Source organism: Tribolium castaneum, chromosome 3, assembly GCF_031307605.1.
Source record: "Tribolium castaneum strain GA2 chromosome 3, icTriCast1.1, whole genome shotgun sequence".
NCBI classification, from domain to species: domain Eukaryota; kingdom Metazoa; phylum Arthropoda; class Insecta; order Coleoptera; family Tenebrionidae; genus Tribolium; species Tribolium castaneum.
Genome location: NC_087396.1, coordinates 24,930,179 through 24,950,663, shown reverse-complemented (window position 1 = coordinate 24,950,663; position 20,485 = coordinate 24,930,179). Strand labels below are relative to the sequence as shown.

Genomic DNA, 20,485 nt, shown 5'->3' with positions numbered 1-20,485 from the left:
GAGAAAGTCATAGCTTACGCTAGTCGGTCTCTGACCCACGGTGAGTCTCGGTTCTCAACAACGGAGCTCGAATGTCTCGCGGTATTGTGGGGAATAGAAAAATTTCGGCCCTATATTGAGGGGACTAAGTTTAGTGTGATAACCGATCACTTCTCTTTACTGTGGCTCCATAAACTCCAAAATCCTTCAGGTAGATTAGCTCGTTGGTCGTTAAGGTTACAAGGTTACGAGTTCGACATTATTCATCGAAAAGGGAAATCCCATGTGGTGCCAGATGCTTTATCGCGGGCGGTTGAATACATTGATGTTTCTCGGGCGGACCAGGACGACTGGTACAAAGACTTAATACGAAAAGTCACTTCTTCTCCCAATGAATATCCCAAGTGGTGTGTTAGAAACGAAAAACTTTATAAATTAGCTCGTTCTGGACCATGCTCGTCTAATCCGGATAGCGAGTGGAAGCTAGTTGTCCCAAAATCGTGTCGCGAAGCCGTTTTGATAGAGCAACATGATGAACCAACTGCAGGTCATTTGGGGTATTTCAAAACGAAAAAACGCGTTGCTGCTTTATATTATTGGCCTAAAATGGATGCAGATATTGCTCGATACGTTCGTCGATGTGAGGTCTGTCAGAGCCAGAAACCCGAACAACGCCCCCCATACGGGAAGATGGGTAGAAGAGAAGTCTCGCAACCGTGGGAATTAGTATGTACGGACCTTATGGGTCCTTTTCCCCGATCCAAAAAGGGAAATCGGTTTATTTTGATTGTAGCTGATTGCTTTACCAAATATGTACTTCTGTTCGCATTAAAATCGGCAACGAGTAAAGAAGTCGCATATCACCTGGAAAACGATTTGTTTTTGGTATATGGAGTCCCAAATTTAATTATATGTGACAATGGGATGCAGTACGTAAGTAAAAAGGTTAAAGACATGGTTGCGTCTTATGAGTCCAATATAACGTTTAATCCAAACTATCATCCGCAAGCCAATCCTAGCGAAAGGATCAACCGAGTCGCCAAAACTGCAATTAGGTGTTATCTAAAAGACTCTACGCACCAAGAATGGGACGCAAATTTAAGTAAGGTCGGTTTTGCGTTACGAACTGCGGTACATGAGGTCACGGGGTATAGTCCAGCTTATTTAAACTTTGGTAGAGAACTGTTTTTATCGGGAAAGCTCCATAAAATCTTCCAAACTAATGAAAAGGGTGATGTCATAGATTTTGCGGGGAGAGATAGTTTAGCTTGTCACGTAAAGGAATTGCAACAGCTATGCGATATAGTAAAAATGCGGTTAGATCAAGCGTACGCTCATAGTGCTAGGCGTTATAATTTACGGACTCGCCCCCTATCGTTAGAGAAAGGTCAAGTCGTCTGGAAGCGGAATTATGTTTTGTCGAAAGCGGGTGATAATTTTGCGGCCGGACTCGCCCCGAAGTTCGTCAAATGTATCGTACACCGTCGAGTTACGTCCAATGTGTATGAACTACTGGATTTTGAATCAAGGAAAAACCTTGGGTCGTGGCATGTTAAAGATTTGAAACTGAACCGCGGTGACGACTAAATTCTTCCTGGTGTGGGTCCATTTTTTTTTTTGGTAAGGGGGGGTTGTTACGTTTGGAAAATCCACCCTGACTTAGAAGGGCGGGTCAGGGTGTAATTTTAATGCCCTTAACGGCGTCAGAGTGAACGGCTGACGTCGGAGCGTCAATGTTCCTGTTCCTTCTGTGATGTCCGCTTTTTTGTCAACCTTACAAAGAAATGTTTTTTTCTTCCTTATATGTGGCTCGGTGCGTCCCGCATTCAGTTGTGGGCAAACTTGAATGTCGCAGCCTTTTAGTGCCCACTGTCCTGAAAATGTTTCTGGTTAAAACCGTAGGTTGGTACCTTGATAACTTAGTTGGGAAAATCGTCGGAAATGCTATCCGTTAGGGCCGGATAGCCTCCTTATTTCCTTTTGCCTGCCCTAGGGGTTCCCATGTGGGCTATGGGGGCCTTAGTTTAATTGCCCATGTCATTGTTTACATTTTCTTATCTGTTTTGAATTTGAATCTAACCTGTAATTGTCAATCTTAGTTACCTTTCTAAACTCCCTAGTTTTCCTCTTATCTTCTGTTTAGCGCGTAAATTTTAAATTTTCGTTTCCGTTTCACTTTTTTTCTGAGTCTCGTTCTTTAAAACTCCGAACGGAAATCGTTCTAGCACTTTTGTCCTAGCTCCGTTGTGGGAGTCATCTCGAGTGATCAGATTTTAGATCATCTCACATTATTGTGGAGATTTGCGGTCATCGAGTGTGAAAATTTAAGTATCGTATGGAGTGATTCGTTGTGAGTGCAGCTTCACTAAGATTTTCGTGGTAAATGCTCGCACCATCGCCGTAGCCGAATAGTCGGATTCGCAGGACAAAATTCTTTTGCTAACACGAGGAAGCCGCCCAACATCAAAGGTACCGAATTGATTCTGATGAGCCCTTTTCTTTGTTTTCTTGGTTCAGTGTGTATTTCGATTTAAAGGCTTCAAATTGGGGGGAGTAAAACCTTCGAGGGGACCTAACATCCCATCATCTCTCGTTCCGGACGTGGTCCTTCGCCGTTATCACCAAACCCGCCATCTGCGAGGTCAACAGCTACCTCTGAGGGAGCCCCTCATCGAAAAGACGGTCAGGCAAGCCTTTGTTAATTACGGACGCGCCGGAACCCCCTAACCTCGAGCCTTTTTGCTGTCTCGTGTGTTCTCTTTCTTCCAATTTTTTTTGTTTGATCGCCTCACGATCAAAGGTAATATTGCTGATCTCATTTTGTAATTTAATATATATAATTTCGTTGTAAATCGTCTCTGGACATATCGGTTGGTAGATTCGGTTATTAATTTTGCGCTTATCGATATCAGTCACAAAACATAGATCTATGAGTTTGCGGCCGACAAAGAATAATATTCCGAGCACGTGATCGGTATAAGAGAATCACTTTTCTCCTGTCTACTTGTCCAGCGTAGATAGAATAGTATTTTTTATTTCTTTAATAATTTTTAATTTCCTACATTTTTTTAAATCTTTGTTATATAATATTTTAATCCATTAAAATTTAATTTCGGGGAAACCCCTTTTTCTTTCCTTTCTTTTTTTTCCCCCTCTAGTTGGGGTTATACAACTAGTGGCGCCCAATAACTTCGGTTTATAGTTCTTTGTGATCACCCACGCCCAACACCCAGAGCCGGCTGGCACCAACTTGTGTTACTTAGGTAACAAGCCTACAAGGAGCTGCTAAAGGATATAAAGGAGCAACAACTTGAATGTGAGAGCGAGATTAAACACTTGCAAAAGATGAGGGAGAAGTACAAACAAGTGGCCTGCAAGCAGTTTGATCAGATTTTGAAGTCCTACGTGGAATACAAAGCCGCGCTTTCAAGAAAGGTAAATGATCTATAAAGCTTATTATAAATAACTAACTATTTTTATATTATATTTCTAACACTTTTGCTACATTTTTATTTAAACAAAATACAAAATTGTAATACTAGAAAAACGTCAGAAGTCACAGTGATTTTTTGCAAGCAAAACAAAACAGGCACACAATTCTTTACAAAACCATTTTCTATTCATTAGTTAGCCTTTGTGATTAAGAATAGTACACGCAAAGTCTCGTCGATATTTCCCTAATCTTATGCTTAAGAGTAATACCGATTATAATACATGGAAATGATTATTTAAACAGATGCAGTAATTAACATTAATACACACAAGTATCTTATATTACATAGAACACATTTGTAGATTAAACAAAGTTGACTTATTAGAAGCCCTTTCATATTAAAGGTCTGATCATAGATCAAAATTGTTTTTTTGTTTTAGGGTGAACTACAGGCCGAGTCTGCTAAAAGTATATTTTTACTGTAGTTAAAAAATAATCACACAGAACTCACTACTGAGCGTTTGCTACTAAATTTTTTTTCTATGTTTTTATAATTATTACTGAAAAAATAGGTTTTTTATAATTTCTATTAATATTCTTAAAGAAACGTTTTTTTGTGCAAAAAAGACCTAAAAATAAGCTTATTCGTTGTATAGCTCACAATTAATTTTAATTTGCGATTAATTTGACTTTTGGTCAATTAAATGTTAACTTAATTCGTTAGTCAATTAATTTTTAGGGTTCATTGTGAGCTACATAAGGAATAAGCTTTGAAAAAGGTTTAATAAAAACCGAAACGTCAGCTAAAGTGGTAAATTTATTTACACCCAGTTCATTGCCCGTAACAACTTTAATAAGTTATAAGGAATAAACTTAATTTTTTATGGGGTTAGTAATATTTTTTTTAAATATTTTTTGGACAAGACATTTAAGTTTTAAGTATGCTGAGAACGTATGAAAAAATATCGTAACTTTCTGAGGGCTTTAGCTGTAACAATACATAGAAATATGAAAAAAAATCCGTGTCTTTTAAAACGAAAATGGAAAAAAAATCTTTTCATTTAATTTTGTTATTAAAAAATACGATAGCGAAGACACAAGCTTAAAGTTCGTGGACTGTCGTTAAGTTTTTTCAATTTTTTTTGTTGGAATATTTTAATAATTTTAATTTAAAAACACGTTGCTATAGAAAACATATTTTAAAATAGTGGTAATAATCTAGGATTCAGGTATTAAAAAGAAGGCTTAAAATGTTACCAACAAAAAACCTGTTAAAATTGGTTACAAATATTTAATCCAATTGTAAAAGAATATTTTATTTATTATTTTTCTTAAAAACTCAGTCCTTATTCCATGTTCAGTCTGTTAAAAAAATATTTTTTTCAAAAAATAAATGAAGTATTTAACACCAAATATGAAAATACAGTAAAAATCTACTCTTAAATTGTTATTAAATTATTGTTAAAGGAAAATAACAAACAAAATGTTTGGATTTCGGTCCTAAATAGTTGAATTTTGTTTTTTGAGAAAACCCAACATTCAAATCTCGTGAAAATATTCCAATTATAAATCAAAAAGAATAAATTGTTTTATCTAATAAAAAAGACACTGTCCAAAATTATATTCAACACAGTTTTTTCTTTAAATGCTTTGAAATAGGTAATGTTGCAAAAATGTTTTATTATGAAAATGTTACGGTCTTACGGTATTTTTTTCAGTGTTTCCACGTATTTTTTTATTAAAAATAAAGCTTTAATTTCAACTGTGTAAAGGTAATTCAGAATCGTAAGTTCTTTTTTGGAAGATGTTAATTGTAATTTAAAAATAGACTTTTCATACGTAAATTGGGATTGAAATTTAAAATAACAAAATACTACAGAAAACAAAAGCTATATACTTGATTACCACTGCTTTTATTTATTACCTAATTTTAATTAAAAAATATTTAACAACTTCAACATTTTTTTCAACAGCTGAAAAGAGTAAAATATTAATTACAACTTATTCTTGTACTCTGAAATACAATTTGTAACTTCCGAATAAAAAAAAATGTTTTCCCAAACCAAAGTAACTAATCTGAACTTCAATTGACGTTATTTGAAGTTGAAAAGAGTGTAGTTAGAAAGAATCACTTTGTTTATAATTTTTGATGAAAAAAATTGCTTTCAAATTTCGAATATTCACTTCAAATAGTTCAAAAAAACTATTTTTTTTTTTGTGAACATTATCAGTCAATTTACAAAAACAATAGAGTTTCTTATGCTTCTAACTTCTCGGCTGCAGATCTCTAAAAAAATGTTAAAAGGCTAAAGCTCATACTTTTTACTTTTAAGCTAAACTAATTTTTTGTTTTATACTTTTTCCAATTTCTTTCAGAACAAAGAAAGTAGTATTTGAATATCAGAAACCATCTTCTGAACTACAATTAATACCTTCTAAAATACTGAAATTATCGGAAATTAATCTTTCAGAATTAATCATTCTCAACTACAATTGGAAAAGATGTAGTACCATTCATAACATAACACTATTGATTTAACCGTGATCACTGATCAGACCGTTATCATAAGAATTGGTTTATAACTTTATTATTATTAGTATTGTGGTAATATGACAAAATCAAGGACAAATTTAATAAAAAGTAGATGAAAAATGCATTCAATGCATTTCTACAACGTAATAGCCTCTCATGAGATCAAAGACAAAATTTAATAGATTAAAAAACACCTGGAAATAACATAACGGTTTCTGGAACGATTTAGCCTTAGATAAATTTAATCGCTGATTTGTTTGGTGTTAGGTTACGTTAAATCGTTCCGGAAACCAATAAAGCAATACATTGTAACGTTTATAAAAAAAAACTTAAATTCTTAATAAAATCATGCGCGAAATATTTGGGGAGGGGTAGAGGTCGAACGGTCAGTAGGTGTTGAGAGGTCCAGTTAAGAACATCTGCAACAATTACCTGTGACCTTAAATTAGTTATTTATTTGTTAAAAATCCAACACTTAGAACGATCAAGCAACTTTTGAGGGCGCACACCACCAAAGTAGATTCATAACTTTAGTTTTTCCGATCCCTAATACCCCATTTTAGGCCCTCAACCCCAGTATCATCCTAAAGTCCGACACGCCAATGTCGTAACCGATCAGAGGAAAATCCGAGGTCCTCAAAGTTTCTGTTATTTCGTATCCGAAGGGTTCCCCTACAGTCGATTAGAGGAGGACTCCCTTCATCAAATGGTGTGACCTTCGGGAACCTCGTAAACGGCCAAGGACTGGACGCAGATAAGTCCCAGATATCAGTTCTTCGCGATTTTCAATCTTTTCGTTATAATATATTATTCGAATTTCCTTTCTTAAAAAAAAAATTATTTCAATTTTCAAATTTTCCTTTTTAAATTTCAATTTTTATGCAACTATTAGTAATTTTTTATAACTTATAATTTCAATTAATGTGAGCGAGCGAATTGGCCAATTCTAACGTAAAGATTCGTGTCAGTAGTTGATTTAACCATCAGGTCACAAGAGTAACTTTTAATATACGGAATTTTAATTGATTATTCAATAGTTTTCTTATCTCCTTCTCAGTTGGGAGCTTCGTTATCGATAACTGAGTGGCGCCCTTAAAAGGCTAGGTTAAAAGGAATCTTGAACTCGCTCTCGGGGTGTCGATCATAAAACTGTCGGCCCGACCGGCTTAGGGTGCTTCAAATTCTGTGGTTAAGCTGATGTCACAACAAAGAATGTATTTGTGATTTACAACATTACCTACATTGGTCTTACTTGATATTTGTATGCCCAAAGAAGATGTTCCCAATTTGAACAGTTTTATTTTAAATTTGAAGTGTTTATTTAATGAAAAAGAAAAAACGTTCTAAAATACTGGTAAATCACGATAAAAAGAAACTAATTCAAGGCGTTCTCTGGATTGTCAATTTTTCGGATTACTCAATTAGTTTAATAAATATAATTTTAATTTAAGATTCGATTAACATATAGTCGAATTAAAAGATTTGACTGTAGTTAGGAACGTAGGTGTTATGCAATGAAACATGCGTAAAAAAAGATTCATATATTTTCAAAAAAAAATCTAAATACTTTTTTAACTAACAGAAATTTCTATATTTCTATCTTCCATTGCCTTTGGATCTAGCCATTTTATAAAATGTCACTAAGCACAAACTCCACACAATAGCACAGCGAACTGTTAAACAGTAATTAAAAATTACCATAGTTTTGCACTTCTTATATTAGCAGATGCTTCCTCCTACCACTTTAGGGAGATTACATTACAATGTAGGGGGTTGGTGTTTTCTCTTTTGAATAGCAATAACTATACTTTCCCAAGAATGTAAATTTTATAAAAACGAATAACATATAATAACGAATAACACTCTTAAATACCTATGGTCACTGGTAGAGTAGACAATTAACAAAAAAATCTTTAGGTCAAAGAACTCAATTATGCAATTGCCATTCATCTTTTTTTACTTAATTTTAATTTTATTTTTTAATTACTAAAAAGTGTACTGTCAACAACAACAAGCAGAAATGTCAGTTGTTATTTACAAAAATAAAAAATTACGTTATAATTCAAAAACCAATTACGTCATTAATGTTGCTATACTGTCATAATCATAATATATATAGCATGCACACAACTGAGTCCTTTGAAAACTAAAACATTCCTTTTCAGCATATTATTTGTTATATTTAAAAAAAACAAAGTGTAAATTAGGTTTTTATTAAGAATAACAGTGTACACTGGCGAGCACTTTTGACATTTTACTGACATAATCGTGGGCAATACTACTCTAACCTTTTTGACAATGAAATGACAAATGTGTCCAAAATTTTTTGCTCGCTATTGTAGGTGTCATTTTTTGACGAAACAAAGTCGTGCGAATTTTTTTAATTCTATAATTATTATCATTATTATCAATTTTTACATTAATTTGTACAGAACACAATAGCTCCAAAGCGTTATAGTTTAGGAAATAGTCACGCAATACGAATTTACTGTTTTAAATTAAAGTTAGTAAACAAAGCCTAAAGTTAGTTAGGGTTTTGTTAGGTGCTTCTAGAAGTGACTTTTGATTTTTGAAAAAGAAAAACCAAAACCAATTCAATTTACGTTAACAATTTCTGGGTAATAGAAAATTAGCCTGGTGTGTGTTCACAAATAAAGTGCTTTCTAAATACCAGCCTTAGATAAAGAAATTATTAGATAAACAAGTTACCTATTATAATACCAATTATAAATAACGTGAAACCCTTAAATTATTATTAAGCGGATAATCCCTTTTCTGGTTACATGGTTTAACTTTCTCTGGGTTGGTTCTTAATCTCGACCAAATTCCTTTTTCAACGGAAACAAAAGTCATTATTGTTTCGATGAATAAGACTAACAAGAAAGTGAGATGTGACAAATCTAATCATTTTTAGCAGGTACCTACTTTTGGGTCTGTTACTCAGACCTAGACCCTCCGGTCCCATTGTAAATCTTTCTGCGGATTTGTCTAATCAACTGCTATAAATCATCGCCCAAGGAATTTTGTGCTTCCAATGAATTAAAATTTTCGCAATATTAAGCTTATTTTTAATAACAGAAAAAAATTAAAAATACCAAGGTGTTTAAAATAACAATCTCTATCGCTTGGCCGGAGAGTTTTTTCATTTTGAAGTCTTGGTGTCTTAATACGTGTATTATTTCGAAATCGTGTTTATTTAAATAGCCATAATTTATTGAGCACTAGATTTTTTAAAATTTTCTAATGGCCATTTTGTAAATATCATTTCTAAGATACATTGAGTTTTGAAACGATGTTGATATCTTTTCAAATAACTTAATTACAGCCACAATTCTTTTACATTGAAAACGCCATAAGACGAATACGTTTAACCTAGCCTTAAGGCTCTAGACCCTCTGGGAGCTGGCGCATACGTTTTACGTGTAAACTGTTTTTAGCCGCAAATTTAGACTTGAAGAGTTTCTTGACATTTGCAGTGTTTCTTTATAAGTAAATGTAAGTCGAAGAGTCATTTTTGATTGAAATAAATGCCTAGATATTTTTTTATTAAATAAAATGTCTGTTTATGAAGTTGATACGAATTTTTGATAACGGTGCATTGTATTGAGAATTTAAAAAAAACATTTTATAGGAAATTTAAAAATACAGACCTGAGATATTTTAGATTTTTGTTAACTGTTCTTAATTGTTAGATATAATGCAAAAATTAAATTGTAAGTAGGCAACTTTTAATGCATCCTTCTTCGAATGCGTAGCTAGCTGGAAGAAGATTTATGACGGGTTTAGGACGCACCGCTGGAGGTAACCACCATTGGGGTGACCCACAAGATAATAATTTTATTGCATTTGTTCAAGACAGAGAAATGTATCGGCACAAATAGGAATTTTAGCGATTTCTCTAATAGTGGTATAAAATGAAAGCACATGATTTCGGAATTAACATTTTTTAACAAAATAATTAGGTACCTATAGATTTGCATTACGTTTTTTTTGTAGACACTGCTATCAACGTATCTTATGAGATTTTGAAATACGAGTAATCACGCTCGCTATTTTTTTGAATACTTTTAACAATAAAATTATTCCTGTTTTAAAAAAAATATAAAAAAGATGATTAAAACTTTGGTTGTACTTAGCTTCGTTCTGCACAGGTTTTGTGATAGAACTACTGAGCTCCCTCACCACGACAAGGTGTCAACCCACTGAGGAAGTTTTTTTTACTTTTATTGTTCATTCCGTTTTAGAACCCTTTCGTTGTTTTTTCCAAAAATTACGCATTATTTGTTTTCGACTTTTTCTTTTTTTTTGAAAAACTTAGTTTACTATTATTACCCATAATTTTAAATATACAAAGATTTCAACTATTTACAAGTGATATAATAAGAAATTAGGAAATACACTTACCAACCAGCAGTCGCAACAAATAATTAAATAAAAAGAAATAGATAAAATTGATATTCTGCAAAGTAACAAATTAAAAACTACAAATACCACTGTTTAAAAATTACCACTTATTACAAAACACTGTTGGGCAAGAAAGTGACCAGCACTCTGCAAAGACTCAAAGAGTAAAGAAGTTGTAGAACTATATGTTTTGATTATATATAAGTACCAACCACCACCCTAAACCCTCCACTAAATACAAGTCTTATGACTCATGAGCTTATGAAAAACTTTCTAAACTTTTTAATAAACATTTTTGTTTACATGTAATTTCAGTTTCAGGTACCCGATCTTTAGCAATGTTTACTTATATTTTAAAGAAATACACAAAATTTATATAACGTAAGAGTAACGCAGCTATATCTTCGCAAGCTAGTTATAGAAAAATTGTATAAATTTAATAAAAAAACGAGAAATAATTCCTAAATTCTAAAATAATACATAATTATAAAAGTATCATTTATTTTACTAGGCGTAACGTAAACAAATTATATCCCTAAGACTGGATCTTACAATCTCTCGATACGTTATTTGTACTATAATTATTACTGGGTATAGTTACAATAAATTTTTACAACAATGTATTTTTCAGAATTTATTACCTGGATAAAATTATCAGACGAAAAAGCGGGTTTAAAGAAGTTTTCATCATTTTAATGAGATATTCCTAGTAACTTTTTTAAAGTTAAACTGTTTTCTGAAAGAACAATAATGTTTCACCAATTAATTTTTTTATTTTATATTTTTTCAATGCAAGTGATCCAATTAGAAATGCACATGACACATAATATAGCGAACAGAATTCGGTTAATTAAAACATAAAACCCAATAAATAAATGGTGTAATGGTGTATTATTTTTTACAAAACTATGCTAGTATTTTATTATTCTTTAGTATCAAATTTTTTTAACAAAATAAAAAACGTATTTTTCACTGTATGTTGCTTGAATCTCTGAAATAAGAGAAACTATCGTGGGCGATAGTGGAATTCAGTTTGTTTACATTATTTGCATTTTATGAGAAGGGACAAGACACCCCGAGGCGAAGGTCGGATGCCTATCCGATGATTGACAACTGTCACTGAAAACAGGTCTAAAAAAAGTATGCAACTTGTAGTACACCAATTCTCAACAATCGCTTCGGTACCCTGAAGCGATTCTGAATTCTGGGAATACCCGAAGGTGTTATAATCATAACAAACACGCGTTATTTAAGTTATTATTCAAAGATTATTTAAAAATTGATACCTATTTGGTGATATAAACAATAAACAAAAACATACAAGTATAAAAATTACAATTTTAATAAAAAAAAACATCAAAATTAAGCAACATATAGGCTGACCCAGGGATTGGAAAACTCCGTTTTTGACTCTTAAATAATTGAGAAATAAATAGTAAAAATTACTTCCAAATATACAGAGTGTTTCCGAAATGAGCTACAATATAAACTTATGTTTTTTTTTAAATGAAACCCTAAATTTTGGTGCATTTGCATTAATAATTTTTTAACTTTAATAATAATTTTGATCTAAACTTGCATTGGTCGATTCTGTTTAGTTTTTAAAATAATTTATTTTTTTTGACGAAAACACGTTATTTTTAAATGTATTTCACAAAAACTAATAATCCTAGAAAATTTAGACTTTCACCATTTTAAATGTTAAAGTTTAATTTTTGGCAAAACTTTGAAAAATGGGTGAGCTCTCTTGAAAAAAAATCTGCGTTCATATATATTATGATCTTTTGGTCTGTTTCAGCGAAATTACGCAATTACTATAAAAAAAATACTTTCGAAAAATGTAACAGAAACCTAAATCATAGAAGACAAAAACAGTGACGCTAAAACTATGGAATAATTCTATTAAAACTATAATTTATTTTGTTGTGGATAAAATGCTCGAACAGATATTTTTTAAAAGTAAGCCATTCCCAATATTATTATTTCGATTTTTTTTAAATAAAAACCCCAATTTTTTTAGACGCATCCATGTAGTATCTGATGTATCATGGCTCAAAAAATTAAATGCTACATCATAATATTTCCACAATAAAAATATAAAAAAAATATTTAACAAAAAAAATACAATTTTTACATAGCCATCCTCCAACCTCTTCACAATGATAATCATGTAAACAAAATTTTCTTGTACTTCAGTCCAGAAAAGTTTGTAATAATGTACATTTATAAACAACTTCCGGACTAATATTTTTTGAATCTTTTAAATTGATTGTCAATTAAGAGAAAAACTAAAGGATTGGTTGCACTTTTGCATCAAACAAATATCAAACTATTTTGACTACAAAAAATTCTTAAGAAACATTAGGCTAATATGTTTCAATTTATTCCCACTTTCTTGTGATACTACTAACGAACATAATGACCAAATGTAATAATTTCTGCTTGTTAAGTAACTTTTATTTTATTTTAATTTAAATTCAGATATCCATAAGAATAACATTAAAGTTATTATTAGCTGAAAATTTTATTTAATGTTTAAGGTTAAATATATTTTGAGTAATTAGTAAAAGATGGCTTCATTTTTTAAATTGTATGTCCTTTCACTATGAACTTCTTTCTTTTCAGTGGTGAAGATCCTACTTTTCTAGGATTCCTAGTTTTTATAAAATATTTTTTTAAAGCGTGTAAAACATCAGTGTTCCAAAAATGCAAAAAATAGGGTGTTCCATTTAAAAAAAGTATTGTAGCTAATTTCGAAAACAGCCTGTATCTGCTCTTGAGAATAATTTTAAGTGAATCAGGGGGTCAGTATCTTCCAGTTTTTCTAAAAAACAAGATTAATATTTAATTTTTATATTGTGGCACATCCAAGTAACAATTTGGATGCTGTTTAAAAACCACCTACGGTTTTGTAAAAGTTTTATGAAGGTAGTTTGTAGTTAAGTTGCTGTAAAATAATCTTGTCTACAGGTATTGTCAGCCAATTCTTCTCATCAAGGAATATTAAAATCATAAATTCTTAAGATAGTTTAACAAAAGTTTTATAACATTCTTATAATTTCCTTGTAGTCATGTTTAAAACTTTTTACTTCAGGACAATTTTATTTGGTCAATAGAGGTAATAAAACCATAATTACTTCTTAAGTGTTTATTTAATCAAAATACAGGGTGCTCAATAACTGGCGCACCAACTCAGTGGTACGTTGTTGAGAAGCATGTGTAGATCACAGGAAAAATCTTGAAAAAATTCCTAAAGTCATATTTTAAAAAAATCTGGAGCTACAAACTTATTTTGTTAACTTTTTCAGTTTTCATTATTTTTTAATGTTTTTATGTTTCACACTAAGTAATCGTTTCCCAACACAACGATGAATAACTATTTTTAAATTTCCCATCAGACTTTAGCAGTTTTTTTAATTTAAAAAAATTATAATTTATCAAAAAAATCACAGTTTGTAGATGTGCCAACACTGGAAATTATTTCCTAGGAAACCGTTTCAAAAATAATTTATTTTTATTGTTGATCAAATTCTTTTGCGATCACGACTGTTAGACAACGTTGCCACATATCATTTATTTAAATTTCGTTATTTATCAATAACTTTAATGCAAAGATTTTTTTTACTATATTTACCTTTTTATGTGAGCAACTCTTTACCACACTCCATTGAGTTGGTGCGCCGGTTTTTGAGCACCCGGTATAAATCAAACAGTTACCTTTAAAATTAAAACTTAAACCAGCTCTGCTTTGAACACAGTTAAAATTTCTGACGGGAAACATTTAACCAGACTTATAATTTATAATAGAATCATCTTAAAACTAAGTTGTTTTTTAAAGGTTCTGTCTAGAAGTTTTTTTTATCTGAATAAATAATATGTCTTATAGCGGTTTTTATAAAAATTATTTACACTTAGCTAAAACTTATTTACTTACTTTTATTGAGAGTTAATTTTCTTCTAAATAATTTTACACTGATCATGTAGTTTTATGAATTCAGCAGACATATTTTACTGCTATTTGACTTAAAATTGAAAAATATGCACTTTTTAAACATTAAAGAAATGGTAGTAATTTTTGTTTTTTGCTTTTGTCAGCAGTAAAACTTAGGATATCACTCAAAAAATCTACTAGAATCAATTTAAAGAATGAACGCACATTTTTTTGCGTTTAACGAACAAACCCTTCCTACGATTTTAATGAAAACACAAATCAACATTAAGCAACACCTAGTAAGTATTTTAAAGAAAAAATAACTCGTGGTTATCAAATTTGAAAAAAAATCGACTTGGCAACACAAAAAAACTCACCAAATTTGATGTTATGGTTTGTCTGAAGCAGCATTGGTAATTTTTTACTTTAACTACTTCTGGATTTTCAAGCTGAAACTTACGCCAAACTATTCCTCTGAGTGCCCTGATGACCGTACACTATGAATTTTCTTGTGCAAATTGAAAATAACATTAGAAAAATAATTTTTATTTTCACTCACTTTTCACTTGAATCGCCATTTTTGTTGATTTTAAGGGATACAACGTTTGCCACCACGGTGTGCATGCGTTGCGTGTGCTTATTTCTGATTGGTTGTTATTGTTTAGCTTCAACAGGTAAGAATCGCACCTGCGTGTTTGTTATGATTATAACACCTTCGGGTATTCCCAGAATGAATTTAAATGACGTATTATACCTTTTTCATTAAAAAGTAGGTGTATTTTTTCATATTTTGCAATTTGAATTTATGTCACTGTGCTCTGATTGACGGAAGTGGGGATGCATTCCCGCATTTCCCTTCATGCAATTTACCAACAACACCGTGGTGTATATTTCCTTTTAGTTAGCTGGGGCGCAGCCCCAGCCTCCGGCCACGAATTGTACGGCGCCCTTTCTCTATAAAATACACTATTCCACGTGTCGAGTTCCACGGTTTCGAGTTTAATTGTTCGTGGGGTATGTTTATTTTTAGTTCGCTGGGGCGAAGCCCCAGCCTGTACCCTAAGACCTGTACGCGCTGTAGCTCCATAAAAATCACTATTCCACATTTCGAGTTCAACATTTTCGAGTTTAATCGTCCGTGGGGTATGTTTATTTTTAGTATTTTTACTTTAGCTACTTCTGGATTTTTGAAAATTTTTTTTTTGCATTTTGCTTTAAAAAGCCTCTAGATCAAAGATATGAACATGAAAGTTTGTGCAAATGCCCCGTTTTCGAAAAATTCGGCTTTGAATGACCTTGATCTAGACTTTTTAAATTTTATTAACACTCTAATAAATGGTATTAACCGTAAATGTAACTATAAATGAGGCAAGGCGCCTACAGATGATAGCCCGGAGGCTGGGGCTTTGCCCCAGCGACCTAAAAATAAATTTAGTTGAATCAATTTGTAAAGTTTTCTCTATTTTTGCCGATATCTTCTGAACGGTTAGTCGTAGCGATCTGATTCTTGCAGATCTGGATTCCGCCGGTCATTCTACGTTAGAAACACTTAATCATAAGAAAATAACTCCAAAAAATTGCTTGTCAATGATGAAAATTTAGTTGAATAAATTTGTAAAGTTTTCTCTATTTTTGCCGATATCTTCTGAACGGTTAGTCGTAGCGATCAGATTCTTGCAGATCTGGATTCCGCCGGTCATTCTACGTTAGAAACACTTAATCATAAGAAAATAACTCCAAAAAATTGCTTGTCAATGATGAAAATTTAGTTGAATAAATTTGTAAAGTTTTCTTTATTTTTCCCGATATCTTCTGAACGGTTAGTCGTAGCGTTCAGATTTTTGCAGATTTGGATTCCGCCGGTCATTCTACGTTAGAAACACTTAATCATAAGAAAATAACTCCAAAAAATTGCTTGTCAATGATGAAAACTTTGTTGAATCAATTTGTAAAGTTTTCTATATTTTTGCCGATATCTTCTGAACGGTTAGTCGTAGCGTTCAGATTCTTGCAGATCTGGATTCCGCCGGTCATTCTACGTTAGAAACACTTAATCATAAGAAAATAACTCCAAAAAATTGCTTGTCAATGATGAAAATTTAGTTGAATAAATTTGTAAAGTTTTCTCTATTTTTGCCGATATCTTCTGAACGGTTAGCCGTAGCGTTCAGATTCTTGCAGTTTTGGATTCCGCCGGTCATTCTACGTTAGAAACACTTAATCGTAAGAAAATAACTCCAAAAAATTGCTTGTCAATGTTGAAAATTTAGTTGAATCAATTTGTAAAGTTTTCTATATTTTTGCCGATATCTTCTGAACGGTTAGTCGTAGCGTTCAGATTTTTGCAGATTTGGATTCCGCCGGTCATTCTACGTTAGAAACACTTAATCATAAAAAAATAACTTCAAAAAATTGCTTGTCAATGTTGAAAATTTAGTTGAATCAATTTGTAAAGTTTTCTCTATTTTTGCCGATATCTTCTGAACGGTTAGCCGTAGCGTTCAGATTCTTGCAGTTTTGGATTCCGCCGGTCATTCTACGTTAGAAACACTTAATCATAAGAAAATAACTCCAAAAAATTGCTTGTCAATGTTGAAAATTTAGTTGAATCAATTTGTAAAGTTTTCTCTATTTTTGCCGATATCTTCTGAACGGTTAGTCGTAGCGATCAGATTCTTGCAGATCTGGATTCCGCCGGTCATTCTACGTTAGAAACTCTTAATCATAAGAAAATAACTCCAAAAAATTGCTTGTCAATGATGAAAATTCAGTTGAATAAATTTGTAAAGTTTTCTCTATTTTTCCCGATATCTTCTGAACGGTTAGTCGTAGTGATCTGATTCTTGCAGATCTGGATTCCGCCGGTCATTCTACGTTAGAAACACTTAATCATAAAAAAATAACTTCAAAAAATTGCTTGTCAATGATGAAAATTTAGTTGAATCAATTTGTAAAGTTTTCTCTATTTTTGCCGATATCTTCTGAACGGTTAGCCGTAGCGTTCAGATTCTTGCAGTTTTGGATTCCGCCGGTCATTCTACGTTAGAAACACTTAATCATAAGAAGATAACTCCAAAAAATTGCTTGTCAATGTTGAAAATTTAGTTGAATCAATTTGTAAAGTTTTCTATATTTTTGCCGATATCTTCTGAACGGTTAGCCGTAGCGTTCAGATTCTTGCAGTTTTGGATTCCGCCGGTCATTCTACGTTAGAAACACTTAACCATAAGAAAATAACTCCAAAAAATTGCTTGTCAATGATGAAAATTTAGTTGAATAAATTTGTAAAGTTTTCTCTATTTTTCCCGATATCTTCTGAACGGTTAGTCGTAGCGTTCAGATTTTTGCAGATTTGGATTCCGCCGGTCATTCTACGTTAGAAACACTTAATCATAAGAAGATAACTCCAAAAAATTGCTTGTCAATGTTGAAAATTTAGTTGAATCAATTTGTAAAGTTTTCTATATTTTTGCCGATATCTTCTGAACGGTTAGTCGTAGCGTTCAGATTTTTGCAGATTTGGATTCCGCCGGTCATTCTACGTTAGAAACACTTAATCATAAAAAAATAACTTCAAAAAATTGCTTGTCAATGTTGAAAATTTAGTTGAATCAATTTGTAAAGTTTTCTATATTTTTCCCGATATCTTCTGAACGGTTAGTCGTAGTGATCCGATTCTTGCAGATTTAGATTCCGCCGGTCATTCTATGTTAGAAACACTTAATTGAAAAGAAATAGGTCCGAAAAATTGATAGTCAATGATGAAAATTTAGTTGAATCAATTTGTAAAGTTTTCTTTATTTTTGCCGATATCTTCTGAACGGTTAGTCGTAGCGATCTGATTCTTGCAGATCTGGATTCCGCCGGTCATTCTACGTTAGAAACACTTAATCATAAGAAAATAACTCCAAAAAATTGCTTGTCAATGTTGAAAATTTAGTTGAATCAATTTGTAAAGTTTTCTCTATTTTTGCCGATATCTTCTGAACGGTTAGCCATAGCGTTCAGATTCTTGCAGTTTTGGATTCCGCCGGTCATTCTACGTTAGAAACACTTAATCGTAAAAAAATAACTCCAAAAAATTGCTTGTCAATGTTGAAAATTTAGTTGAATCAATTTGTAAAGTTTTCTCAATTTTTGCCGATTTCTTCTGAATGGTTAGTCGTAGCGATCTGATTCTTGCAGATTTGGATTCCGCCGGTCATTCTATGTTAGAAACACTTAATTGAAAAGAAATAGGTCCGAAAAATTGATAGTCAATGATGAAAATTTAGTTGAATCAATTTGTAAAGTTTTCTTTATTTTTGCCGATATCTTCTGAACGGTTAGTCGTAGCTATCTGATTCTTGCAGATTTGGATTCCGCCGGTCATTCTATGTTAGAAACACTTAATTGAAAAAAAATAATTTCGAAAAATTGATACTCAATGATTAAAATTTAGTTGAATCAATTTGTAAAGTTTTCTCTATTTTTGCCGATATCTTCTGAACGGTTAGTCGTAGCGATCTGATTCTTGCAGATTTGGATTTCGCCGGTCATTCTATGTTAGAAGCACTTAATTGAAAAGAAATAAGTCCGAAAAATTGATAGTCAATAAGTAGATAACGAATGGGGGGACAACACATCACAACCTTGACCTTGAGTTTGACTCCGCCCATTTCCCCTCTCTTTCTTTCAAGGCTACTCGTTCTCTCTCTTACTTTTTCAAGGTCAACCCCTCTCACTTCCCCTCCACTTCAAGGCCAAGGCATTGTTGGACCTTGATGTTTTCAAGGTCAAGGTCATTCATGCTACTCCCCACTTTTGCAAGGTCAACAACTTCCCTCTTTACTTATCATTCAAGGTCACTGCAGCTAATATATATAGAATTCAATACAAATTCAAAAACAGTATCTAATAAGTATTTCTCAATATTAAAGTAGTAAAAAAATGTGGTATCGTTTTACTTGTGAAGGTGTCATAATAGTGGAAGAAACGTGTTTCCACAACCAGTTAGGACACATATCTTTGGAAGGTGGTTGGGAACGTTTCTTTAATAGAGTGGTTGTGCCGCTATGCCCCTGCTATGTAAACGTAGTGACAGAAATGTCAGATGACGCACACGCAAATGGAGCTGAGCGCTACCATAGTAAATAGCAGTGATAAAGGCTGCACTTATCATTTCTTAATACATTTGTGGATTCTCATTCTTTGCCTTTGATATTCTCGGAATTTTTAGTATAGTTTCCTATTTTCTTCAAGCTTTTCGGTGGTTTTGTAACCCTACTTTATCTAACCCTACAGAAGATGGAAGAATATGTGGCAAAATATGCTTAAATTTTCGGTTGTGAATAGATATTTGCCGAGATTTTCGCATATTCAGACATTGCAATACCCTTTTTCAAAACGAAATATAATTCAGCTTCTAAAGCCCCTTTGTGTTGGATTTAGACAAAAGCCTTGGTTTAACGAATTTAACCAGTGGCTTAACTGTGCAAAAAATGTGCACACGAGTTCAGGGATGCATATCATATTTTTTTTTGTTACAAATATCTAATAATGTGGACATTTCATTTCACTTTATTTGTTAGTTGTTACACAGTATAACTAACACAGAACTAAAAAAAATGAGCAGAAATTTTGATTAAAACGCAAAACCTTTCTTTTCGGGCGGAAGTTTTTAATTGTTGCAAAATATTACCTAAATATTCAAAATATCGATTTTATTATTTATTTTAAAAACAAAAGCCCTGTATTAAAAAAGCATCTATCTGAAGTAGTTGGACGAAATTAAAAAACGGGTTTTGTTTTCGTACTTCAGATCTATCATTTGATAAGCGAAGACATTCCTGAAGTCACCAGATCATGCAAAAAAAACTGCATGCTAGAAAAAATTCCACTAAGTTATAAATAGTTATAATAAAGCCAAAATTTTTCACCAAATATATTTTTGTTTTTTTTTAATCATATGTATTTTTCTGCTTAATTTAAACTAATTAATTTATATTATTATGCTCATGCATCTTCGGAGGATTATTTACAATAATTACGTCTTTATTTAAGAAAAATCTGCTCTAAAAATTTTAACCTTGTAAACTTAGTCCAAGTAGTGCATTTTTTGACACAGATTATGTAATTTTTTTTCTAATTCGGTCAATTTTGGGTTCCAAAACAACAGTGTAAGACCTGTTAAACAAAGCTGAAGAAACATTATGTACCTCAACAA

The 20,485-nt window shown here is 32.1% G+C and overlaps 1 long non-coding RNA gene across 1 annotated transcript; it reads left to right on the top strand.

Annotated features, from left to right (window-relative positions):
• Window positions 1-5,799: 5,799 nt before the first annotated feature.
• LOC135265763 (uncharacterized) lies at window positions 5,800-10,243 on the top strand. The gene is made up of 2 exons (XR_010333612.1): window positions 5,800-6,461; window positions 6,509-10,243. It is a non-coding gene; the product is annotated as an uncharacterized LOC135265763 (long non-coding RNA).
• The last annotated feature ends 10,242 nt before the right edge of the window (window positions 10,244-20,485 follow it).